The following is a 12,475-nucleotide window of genomic DNA, read 5'->3' on the forward strand; positions in this document are numbered from 1 at the left end:
ATGTACACTTATGAACGTCAAAAAAAGAAATATTAAATGAATTTAATTTTACATTTACTGCCAGTTCTCAAATCAAGGGCGTAGAACGGAAGAGAAGAACTGGCAATAAACTCTCCGCCACTCTTTTTAATCGCCAAGTTTTTTTTGTACACAATGCTTGTAAGGAGCTGCAACCACTACACCATGTTCCATATGACATATTGAGTAATAAAGAATTAAAAATTAAAAAAATTAAAAACAAAGATTTGACCTCTATCAGCAGGAGGCATGGTGAAATAGGAGCACGCACTTACGTACTCGTGAGAACAACACGCAAAGACGTAGTATAAACAACTAATATCACCGCAAACACGAATTCAAGTACGACCAGTCACCACAAGTAGCACCCGTTCACGAGTATGACGCATGGCCAGCCATTGGCCCCCTCGCCATATTTTAGGGAGAGAGACAACCCGACGCATGGACGCCGCCACAAGCAATGACATTTGAGTGAGCATGACGATCCTTGAAATGTGCACTTGGCTACACAAGAAAATAGTAATAATACTAATTATACTGAAATAATTTGATACCACATGAATCACGGTTTGTTCCCACTTTACATTTAAAAAAAGTCGTAGATGTCGACGATCGCCCCATAGTCTGAAAATGCAGCCGAGAGATTCTGTCGCGTTACCTATTTATACTGAAGCAATTCATATCCAAGCACTATGATCGTTTAAGTATTCATTTATATTATAATAGGCCTTAGCAAGCAGTTTTACTTTAGTGTACGATTTAAATTTATTTATTGACAATTGACTGTCATATAGCGCTATTTGTCATGAAATTCGAAGTATCTTATTAGGATTTTTTATCTTTCGATTAATTTATGTGTTGCATAGCTATTTGGCACTTTATCCATACATTGTGAAACAGGCCCTAAGAATTTTAAACGACTACCTCAAAAAATCAGAGTCTTCTCGCTTCTCCAAGTACTTCTTGACACCTCTCTTTTTGAGGTGGAAAAGATCACTGTCCTGACAAATGGTTGTCATAGTTCGATAAAACCCGAAACATTGGCGAATTATGCAGGTAATTCGACTTCGTACGAGGCACACTGAACAATTCTGAGTAGTTCTTGTCGCATACGCAGGAGGGAGTTTAAATAAAGCCTAATTGTTTTAACGCTCCACAGCACTTACAAGGCCCAGGGCCGCCACAACGAAACTGATAACCCCCGCAAGCCAACGGGCGTAACGGGGATCCCGGCGCCACCCACGGGTGCAGCGCGGAAGACAGCAACGACACTAAATCGATCGACGACAAGAGAAGAAGTACTCGCCTTTTTTCATAGAGGGCACTAAGTGCATCATAACAGGTAATGGAGGAAATAAAAAATATGTTAGTTATCATGCAGTAAGATATAAATCCAAAAAACAAAACATGCTAGATATGAAAGAAGATATTAAATGTACAATAATCAACAGCCTCAACGAGAAGTTTAATAACTTAGAACTAAAAAACGAGCTTTTGGAGAAAAACCTAGAAGAACAAAAAAAATAAACAACCTAGAAAGACAGTTTAGACGCAGAAATTTAATCTTGTTCGGCGTAGAAGAGAGCGAAGTCATACGATGAACTCGAAGAAATGGTCATTCATGCGAAAAAGTTAGACGGATAGTAAAATAACATTCAACACATTGGCATTCAGTTTAAAAAAATAAACATCAGCTCCAAAATACATCATAGGGGAGATGGGACTGGAGCCTATTATAAAATCGAACGTAAAAATAAGCATAAAAATAAATATATTAACATTAATAAGTATGCATGTTATCACATGTAATTGTAGGAGATGTAGGCGTTCGTGTGTATTTAGGGAACACAATTAAACAGTCCTGACACTTCTACCACTGTTTTTTCTTATTTACTTTAAAGTTAGTTGGTGACAGAATCGCTCTTTTTTTAAACCAAGACATTGTCTTATAACTTATGTTATCAATGTCAGGATAGACATTGTTATCTAATCCTTGGATGTTGTCTATCAAAACGCAAAGGTTTTCTAGGTCAATCCTTCCATCACTTTGTGTTAACTCTCCATTGCCAACTTTTAGCAGCATCCTTTGTCCTATCCAGTGCTTTCACAGACGTCTTGTTTGACATGGCAGCTTCGTCCCAGACTATTAATGAGCAGTCACGCATCAATTTTCCTGTATTGCTCTGTTTAGAAATACTACAGACGCTATTTAATAATTCATCGGTGGCGATTTTCAGCGGGAGCTTGAATGTGGAGTGTGCGGTTCCGCCTCCTTCCAAAAGCGTAGCGGCAATGCCGGATGACGCAACAGCTAACGCAATTTTTCCGATAGATCTCACTTTTTTTTAATAAATAAAAATGTTTTTCCTGTACCTCCTGGGGCATCAAGGAAAAACAATTTCCCTTCATTGTTATTAATTGTTGATGGTAATGCAGTGAATACTTTTTTCTGATCGATGTAATCGTGGCTTATCTTGAGCTATATTTTGTACTAGCTGACCTGGCAAACGTCGTTTTGCCATGTATGTATGTATATCCATTTCCGACATTCCGAGAGTCCTTAATATCATACGATCATACATTAAAATTAAATTGAAAATCATGAAAAATATTCAAGTAATTTATTAGGTTAATAACTAAGTGAACAATATTTTAAGCGTAAATTCCGCACACGTCCATCACGTAGGGAACCGACCGCGCGAGTGGGCCGCGCGGCAAGTTTATTTCGTGATCTTAACCCCCCTCCCGTACCCCTGCCCGAGTGACGCCTACAACGCATAGCTAGCCGAATACAGTTTATTTTTTAATTTTTTTTTAACTCGTGATATCTTTTGAATGGATTGTCAGAATGTCAGAATTCAAAAAGTAATATAAAGATATTGAAGCAGTCTTAAATAATACATCATTTATTTTGATAAGGGTTAATACCAAGGTACAAATAAAGAGCTTTTTGTAGCGGTGGTATTTTAATTTCTTTTTTTCAATAAAAAAACGCTTATTGTGACATGACTGTAATAGTTAGAGATATGCTGATTTTTTGTAGATAATGGTGTGTTCTAAAAAAATGTAGTATATCAATTTGTTCTATCATCAATAGTTTTCGCAGCGCACGCGATGTAAGGTAGTTTTTTGATATTTTTTTCACACCTTGGATTACGTTATCGTAATTTTAGTAAGGATGCCTATTTTTTTTGAAAATGAAATATAGCCTATGTCACTCAGGAATGATGTAGCTTTCCAACAGTGAAAGAATTTTTCAAATCTGCCAAGTAGTTTCGGAGCCTATTCAATTCATACAAACAAACAAAAAATCAAACCTTTCCTCTTTATAATATTAGTATTGATATAGAAAAGTCCCGTTTGATCGTATGATGTTTCTCTTGTGTATTCGGCACTGTTAGTTAAATCTGAGTTAGTAGTATTAGAGCGCTTGTAGACGTCCGTTTTTTTCACCGGATAACGGACCGTCAATAAACGGCTATCCTTGTATACATATTTTTTTACCGGATGGATGGATTGCCGTCTATATGCGTTAGTTTTGAACTGGTAGTCAGAAATTACACAAGTGTGAAATGTCGAATAATAAGAAAAAAAAATCGTATTGGCCTACTATTTGTACAAGAAGAAACAAAAAGAAATAGAAAAACGTAAAAGGTCATCGTGGGTGCATCCTATATTATTGGAAAGGGAAAAATATGGTGCATTTCAAACTCTTTTTACACAGTTAGAAGAAGATGAAACTAAATTTTACAATTATTTTCGGATGAAGAAGGAAACCTTTCAACTGTTATTAACAGCCATATATGATAAAATAAGACACGAGGATACTGACATGCGTAAATCTATTTCCCCGGCAGAGAGATTAGCCGTTACGCTAAGGTATGTTAAAGAGATGTCCAATTTCAAATTATAGAAAAGGGGATTACCTGTATTAATTAAAACAAAATTTAGTAGGTAGTAATAGTTTTATTATACTCAAAAAAGAAATTAAGGACTTTTAGAAAAATCGAAATCGTAATCAGGCGATGTTATTGAACTTAATTCAGTAATAATTGAAGATTGGGAATCATCTTGCTGCATGAGTTCTTGAGGTATCCTGGATGTGGATGGAATGGGTTGTGTTGGTTGATATTCCTGTATCCTGTAGTCAGGTGTAGCCGTAGTGTAGCCTCGATTAATATTGTAATTGTAATTTTGCTGCTGCATGGACACTTGATTTCTCCGAGTTAAATTTCTCATAACTTTAATGACTTCATATTGGAATTCAACATAATCGTCGTCACTATACTTGTCTACAATCGGAGCAATACCTTTGAAAAAACACATACTCTTACTCTTGTCTTCATCGTCAATTGATTTAATTAAAGTAAGCATTTGTCGATCAACTTCGCTACAGTCTGTCTTTCTCTTCTTGCTTGTTTTTGTTCTATCGGAAGTATTGGCTGGTGCGGTACGGTCATTATTGGTTGAGTCAGTTTCTTTATTGTGAGATTGTGTGATGTTTTTTTCTGATGTAATACTTGATTCCGTTGTTCGGCGAGTCACAATTTTACACAAAAAGAGCATTTGATCGTAGAATTTATATTTTCGTAGACTTTTTGCACCAGAGCCGGATTTACATTCCTCAACTTTTTTGTGATATTTCATCCAGTTATCTCTTGCATTGTTCTATTTTTTTATGATATCTTTGCCTAAAAAAGAAAAAAATGTTACAGATATTTAGCTGCAGGGAACACATTTAGTGATCTACATTACAGTTTCAGAATGGGTATAAAAACTATCAGCTGTATTGTACAAGAAGTATTTGAAGCATTGTGGGAAACCCTTTCTCCAATTTATATGAAACTACCATCGGAAGACGAATGGTTAACAATAGCAAAAAATTTCGAGACGAATGCAAATTTTCCTCATTGCTTGGGAGCCATTGACGGCAAACATATTCGAATCATCAAGCCAGAAGAAAGTGGATCAATGTTTTTCAACTACAAGCACTATTTCTCAATAGTATTAATGGCTGTGGTAGACACAAACTATAATTTTGTTTTTATTGATGTTGGAGCCTACGGCAAAGAATGCGATTCAGCAGTATTTAAAGAAACAGAATTTTGGAAAAGAATAGTAGGCGATAAATTAAATATTCCTCAACCTAAGCAGTTGCCAGGTGCAGGCAGTGAGGTACCTTATGTATTTGTTGCTGATGAAGCTTTCGCTTTACAACAACACGTACTTCGTCCTTACGGCGGGCATCAACTTGACTCATTAAAAAAAATATTCAATTATCGTCTCACAAGAGCGCGACGCTACGTCGAATGCGCATTTGGTATTTTATCCAATAAATGGAGGATTTTGCATAGACCATTAAATGTTTTAACAGATACTGCTGTTAACATTGTAAAAACATAATTCATAAAGTAGAGGGTATTGCTAATAATGCTACTGACAATGCTAGTTCACACATGATGTCTACTCTATGCCATTTGCCTCGTTCCCATTCAACACGAGGTAATGTAACAGCAAATATGATTCGTAACAAATATGCAGAATATTTCATGTCACCAGTAGGGCGTGTACCATGGCAAAATCAATATTCATAAAGATAATGAAAATAAAATAGTACCAAAATCATTTTTTTCTTTCTCGGACATCGTTTCAAAACCTTCATTTAACGCAAGACAAATTTCTCTCCAAGCGGCAAAACTAGACTGTCTATTTTTATAGCACTCTTGGGTTTTGTCCCACAGTACAGACCTATTTTCAACCAAACTTATTAACAATTCCATGTCAATATCACCCATTTTTAAAAGAACGCAGGTAGACGGCACTCAATTACAACTAATTAAACAGAAAACAGGCAATACGTCCGGCAGCGTCAACACGCACCAATACACTGGCGTAGATGACCGCCCTTTCTTACACCGGACCAGTGTCCGTCGCGCCGAGGGGAAGCGGTGGTGCAACCGGCGTAAATTGTTCGCCGGACCGATGTCCGGTGCATGTACACACATTCATTATAATTCATACGTCACTGCGAATCCGGCAAAAAACACGGTCCATTATCCGGTGAAAAAAACGGACGTCTACAAGCGCTCTTAGCTGGCATCGGCAGCCCAAAATCCTTGATCGATTTACCCGAAAGTAAACTTATTTACTACTTTGTTCAATTCCAATAATGCTTTGATCATATTGTACATCATCGGAGTTTAACTCTCGCCGTCGCCGAATCAGAATAACACTGGCAATATTTTCTTGAAATTTATTCCATAGATTAACAGAATCAGTTACTTGACAAAAGACTACTATGACGGCAAATAAATATCTTAATGATGTACCTGAACTACAAACAGCTGCTTCTGATAATGTGTTTTCCCAGTGAGAATCGTCTTCCAAGAGCCCCATAGCTTTGCATGCTGCTTGATAAGTATTGTAAACAACACCTTGTACAGTTCTTAGGTGTGCAAAGGATGTCGGGCATTTTACAATATGCAGTAACATTCTCAGATAAAAGCATTCGCTGTTGTAGGGTTGAACCACGTAGACTCTGCCAAGAGCATCCGTTTTTTTTAACTCTGCGGAAACCATCAGCCGCAGTACCTAATTTCGCCGTTAAAATTCTGGTTCCATATATAGTTACCTGGAACTCTGTCATGTGTCAGTGTTTTCGCGAAATCATCTTGAGCACATAACTTGAAGAATGCTGTCAATGTTGTATCCCGCGGGTTATTAACAACTTCTTGTATATTATAAAGGGTATTTCAACAAGAACTTAGTTTTCTAAAACAAAATAAAAAAAAGAATTTAGAGGAAAATGAATAAAATTTTTATTGTATTACAAAGAGAAAAGTTTGGCAATTATGAATGAAAAATGATATCTAGCAAATGTCCACCACGATCACGCTGACAGATGTTGATTCTTTCATCAAAATTTTTAATCACTTTTTGGCAAAATGGAGGGTCTATTTCGTTAATGACATCACGGATTTTGAGTTTTAAGGCTGCAATCGATTCGATTGGCTCCGTATAGACTCTGTCTTTAACATAGCCCCACAAAAAATAATCCAGTGGTGTTAAGTCACACGATCTGGCTGGCCACTTAACAGCTGAATTTCGCGAAATTATCGCGAGATGTTAACCACTAAATTTTGGCCTATTATTGATGACATGGATATCACTGAAATGTGGTTTCATCAGGACGGTGCCACATGTCACACAGCCAATGAAACGATCAATTTATTGCAAACCAAATTTCCCGAGCGCATAATTTCGCGAAATTCAAAATCTTCAGCGGCTTGTTTGGCCCGCTCACACCAAATTCGAGGGCTAACTTTTCCTCGAAAATTGTAATAGTCGACCCTTCGTCTAATAGGGTATGAGTTGTAACGACCGTTCCATTTTGACCTCTCACAGTTACGGGACATACTTTAAGTAAGACGGCTTGCCACATGTTGTGGCTTGTGTACTACCCAGTGCCACCCATCAATGCCACTTCGTTTATGCCTGCACTCTGATCATCGGTGATATCCTTCAAGGCACAAAAAACATGCCTTTGCTCCTCTCAATTTATGAAAATACTAGTCGATGCCCACGACTTCGTTTACATAGAATAAAGTTTATTTTAAGGTAAAAAAATATCTAATTGCTTTTCCATTTATGATATTATAAACTACCTTTAACTCAGCGCCATCTGTTAGAATTGTATCAAATAATAAACAAATGTTAATGTTATCGTAATTTTAGTAAGGATGCCTATTTTTTTTTGAAAATGAAATATAGCCTATGTCACTCAGGAATGATGTAGCTTTCCAACAGTGAAAGAATTTTTCAAATCTGCCAAGTAGTTTCGGAGCCTATTCAATTCATACAAACAAACAAAAAATCAAACCTTTCCTCTTTATAATATTAGTATAGATATAATTGTGACGAAACTGCTATCTCCGTTGTATCTAAAACCAAGAGCAAAATATTGGCCATGAAAGGACGAAAACAAGTAGGCTCATTATCATCTGGATCTACATGCATCTACATGCCGCCACTGATGATTTTTCCGAGACAACGAATAAAACCAGAATTGTTAGATGACGCCCCACCAGGTACTGAAGGTGTTTGCATTGCTCGAGACTGGATAACTACTGAAATATTTTTTACTTGGTCCAAAAAGTTAATCAGATTCTCCGGAGCTACTCCTACTAGTCATGTGTTGCTGCTTCTAGATGGGCATGTAAGTCACACTCAAAATTTGGAAGTAATTGATCTGGCACGTAAAAATTTAGTTATAATTCTTTCTTTGCTTTCCACCTCACTGCACACATAAAATGCAGCCAGCAGATGTTGCATTAATGAGACCACTCAGTACACATTATGACCATGCTGTTTCGGCCTGGTTGAGATCACATTCAGGGCGTGGGGTAACTGTATTTTAGATAAGTGAAATATTTGGAAATGCATATATTCAGGCAGCTACAATTTCGACAGCAATCAACGCATTCAGAAAGTGTGGCATATGGCCGTTTAATGAAAATAATTTTACGGATGCCGATTTTATATCTGCTGCAACTACTACTTAATATACAAAATATTGAAAACTCGTCAAGTGTAGAGCAACAGAGAGTTACAGAAGCCGAAGGGCCTCAATATGAGGCAGTGCTATCTGTGCCCTCAACCACAGTAGTCACTACTATATTTTCAATGGCCACAACATAATAAACAACGCGCAGTTGCAGTGCTACAGCCGCGCTGCGGCCAGGCATCAATCGAATCTACACCGTTTTCTGTCAAAACAGCACTTCAGCATTTACAGGAATAGTAAGCTTCTATTTATTCCTACTAGGGTTGAGGGTAGACGTGAAACAACTCGTATCGTGTCCCCAATTCTTTGTATTTTTAAAATATAACAAGAAATAATATCGTTTCAAAAGTAGGAAAAGTGGTGTAATATTTCGAGATAAAAAAGTGTAAATGTTATTCCGCCGAGAAACATTGTAAAAGCATAAATATTTCGCCAAAATCACAACGCTTCAAACGAGTGACTTTTGTAGATAACTTATGTTGAAAAGAATACCTAAAATGCAGGAATTGTGCACAATGAACAACATTAAAGTGAAATAGTGTAGTGATGTGAAGTGAACTAATTTTTGCAAAAAATAACGGCACAAGTGTCAAGACTTGGTATAACACTGACTTATTTAGTGTCTGTGTGTAACTTGTACGATATTTTCAAGCATATGCAGTAAAGACACTTAGTCAAATCGCTTGCGGTGCCGGTGACGTTCTCATTGGGTTCGAGTTCAAATAGAGAACCATAACTTTCAAAAATTTATTTTTCAATAAATATTGAACACTTAATTTTAATATAAGAATATCACAAATAGAATATAAAAAATATATATACATCTTTCATAGAGGGCACTAAGTGCATCATAACAGGCGATGGAGGAAATAAAAAATATGTTAGTTATCATGCAGCAAGATATAAAGCAACAAAAACAAGACATGCTAGATATGAAAGAAGATATTAAATGTACAATAATCAACAGCCTCAACGAGAAGTTTAATAACTTAGAACTAAAAAACGAGCTTTTGGAGAAAAACCTAGAAGAACAAACAAAAAAAATAAACAACCTAGAAAGACAGTTTAGACGCAAAAATCTAATCTTGTTTGGCGTAGAAGAGAGCGAAAAGTCATACGATGAACTCGAAGAAATGGTCATAAACATAATAAATACATACATCAAAATTTCATGCGAAACTCACAATATAGAAGCTGTTAGAAGACTGGGGAAAAAAGGCGAAAAAGTTAGACCTATAGTAATAGCATTCAACACATTGGGATTCAAATTAAAAATCCAAAAAAATAAACATTAGCTCCAAAATACTTCATATTACCTAAAAGAAGACTACCCAATCGAAATTTTAAATAAGCGTAGAGAACTTCAAGTCCAAGTTCAAAAAGAAAAAGATGCAGGCAATACTGCCTTTATAAAGTACGACAAAATTATTATATTGAACAACAAACAACCGTTGTATAAACAGTCAAACAAAAGAAATCTCTCTGAATCTATACTAAAAAGCAACCACCTAAGAAAAACAAAGGAAGCATGAAGAACTATTTTATACAAAAGCCCAAACTAATCCTCACTCAAGCAGAAACAACTCAACGCCAAACGAATACATCACAACACAACACTGAATAGCAATCGAAATCGGACCCTCTCCCAACCTCAAATCTCCCAATACGGCCGGTCACCGCGGGAGAGTACGACCAAAACCCTCCAAAAAAAGCCACACAGACGGTGATCAGACAATACAAAAACACAACCAAATTAAAAAACGCAGCTTACAACGTCAGGACCCTATCTTCACATGAACGTTGGTTGGAGTTAAATGAAGCAACAAAAAAAATCAATTATGACGTAATCGGTATCTCAGAGATCAGACGACTTGGTAATAAAATAGAGGAATATGACAACTTAATATTCTGCTACATTGGTAGTACACCAGGTAAATTTGGAGTGGGCTTCATTATTAAGAAGTCTCTTAAAAACAACATCGAAAGCTTCACCGGCCTAACAGAACGAGTGGCAATGCTAAATTTAATACTTCACGAATTTAAGATATCCATTATACAGGTATATGCACCCACCGAATCCGCAAAAGAAGAATAAATAGAGGAATTTTATAAAACTATCGACAAAGCTATGGAAATAACACATAAGAACATTATACTAATGGGCGACTTTAATGCGAAGGTAGGGGCTCCTAAAGAAGGTGAATACTTAATAGTGCATCAACATGGGGACGGTGAAAGAAACGATAGAGGACAGAGACTTGTCGACTACGCACTTGAACACAATTTAACTATCATCAACACATGCTTCAAGAAAAACCGTAGCCGGAGATGGACGTGGCGATCCCCAAATGGACAACACAAAAATGAGATCGACTATATACTATCCAACCAACCAAAACTATTCAATAACTTTGAAGTCCTGAATTTAAACTATCCGTCAGACCACCGATTAATTAGATCAACATTAAAAATAGCCAAACAAAAACAAAGTAAGACAGAGACAAATGGGCATCTTTGGAGGAGGCCTTCACCCAATAATGGGGTTCCTACAAATTATATTATTTAAGTATACTAAAATCTAACCAAGCTAGCTAATAATACAATAAAATAATGTAATAGTAAATATTATCTAGTAGTAAATATGATATATATAGTAGCAAATATTATATAAGTAATATATTAATAACAATAAATAAAATAGTTTAATAGTAGGTAAATAATATAGAAAATAAATAAAAATAAGATGGTATTAATTTTAATTAGATAAGTAAGCGCTTGGAGATGGGCCAATGTAAAAAGTTATATTTGTAGGAAATAAAAAGGCTTTTTTATTTATTTTTTTATAATTATTTATGACTTTATGACTTTATGAATTTATGACTTCATATTTCAATTTGTAATGGCGGAGACCAAGAAAAGGTGGGCCGAGGGGCAAGTGGAATGCGGCGTAAAAAGAAGAAATATGGGAAACACCACTCACCTTTAGTCCTCAGGCACTTCACTTGTCTCCGTGGGAGAAGACCACGTATAGAATATTAAGCGGTAAGTACTTGGTACTCTGCGATAGCGTAAACACAGTAGTAGAAGTGAGCAAGCGTGACCTCGCGACGGCGGTAGTGGCTTCTCTCTAAGGCGCGGGCGCAAGTCTCATAGTCCCCTCCTTCCACTCTTTAATATTGAGAGAGAGAGAGAGTGGTGTTTAAGGAACGGGTGCGGATGGGACAGAAAATGAGGACCGAGAGGACTAAGGTGATTGGATGGCGTGAACATTGCCCCCGGCCTAAAAAACCTTTGGGTTTTTTATAAAGAGAAATAATAATAAAAAGACAAAAAAAAAATAATAATAGTTATAACAATGAGAAAAGAAAATTGATATTCGCGATTGGTAAAAAAGATCATAGAACTATATGAGTTTGTTTAGCGGTTTGTAAAGCGATTTTGTAAAGCGGGTTGTAAAAGATTCATAAAGCAGTTTGGAGAGCGGTGTATTAAGCGGTTGATCGAGCGGTTTTAAAGCGGTTTTGTAAATTGTTTTGTAAGCGGTTTTAAAGCGGTTTTGTAAGTTGTTTTGTAAGCGGTTTTATTAGCGGTTTTAAAGCGGTTTTGTAAGTTGTTTTGTAAGCGGTTTTGTAGGCAGTTTTATTGGTTCGGTAATGGGCATAAACGCACAACAGGCCTTTTATAAATTCCCGTTGCAGTTTTGACTAAAACTACTCTACAAATTCCATCTTTTCCGGGATAAATTTCCATTACCTTTCCTAAAGGCCAAGAAAGTGGAGAAACGTTATCTGTCACTATAACTACAACTGTACCTATTGTGACAGGATTGGCTTGTGTATTCCATTTTGTTCTCGACTGTAGCAAATGGAGATATTCCAATTTCCATCGATTACT

The 12,475-nt window shown here is 36.4% G+C and overlaps 1 pseudogene; it reads right to left on the reverse strand.

The window, feature by feature from the left end:
• Positions 1–4,005: 4,005 nt before the first annotated feature.
• LOC123690440 lies at positions 4,006–5,939 on the reverse strand (annotated as a pseudogene).
• Positions 5,940–12,475: the final 6,536 nt, after the last annotated feature.

The sequence above is a fragment of the Pieris rapae genome, chromosome W (assembly GCF_905147795.1).
Source record: "Pieris rapae chromosome W, ilPieRapa1.1, whole genome shotgun sequence".
Lineage (NCBI taxonomy): Eukaryota > Metazoa > Arthropoda > Insecta > Lepidoptera > Pieridae > Pieris > Pieris rapae.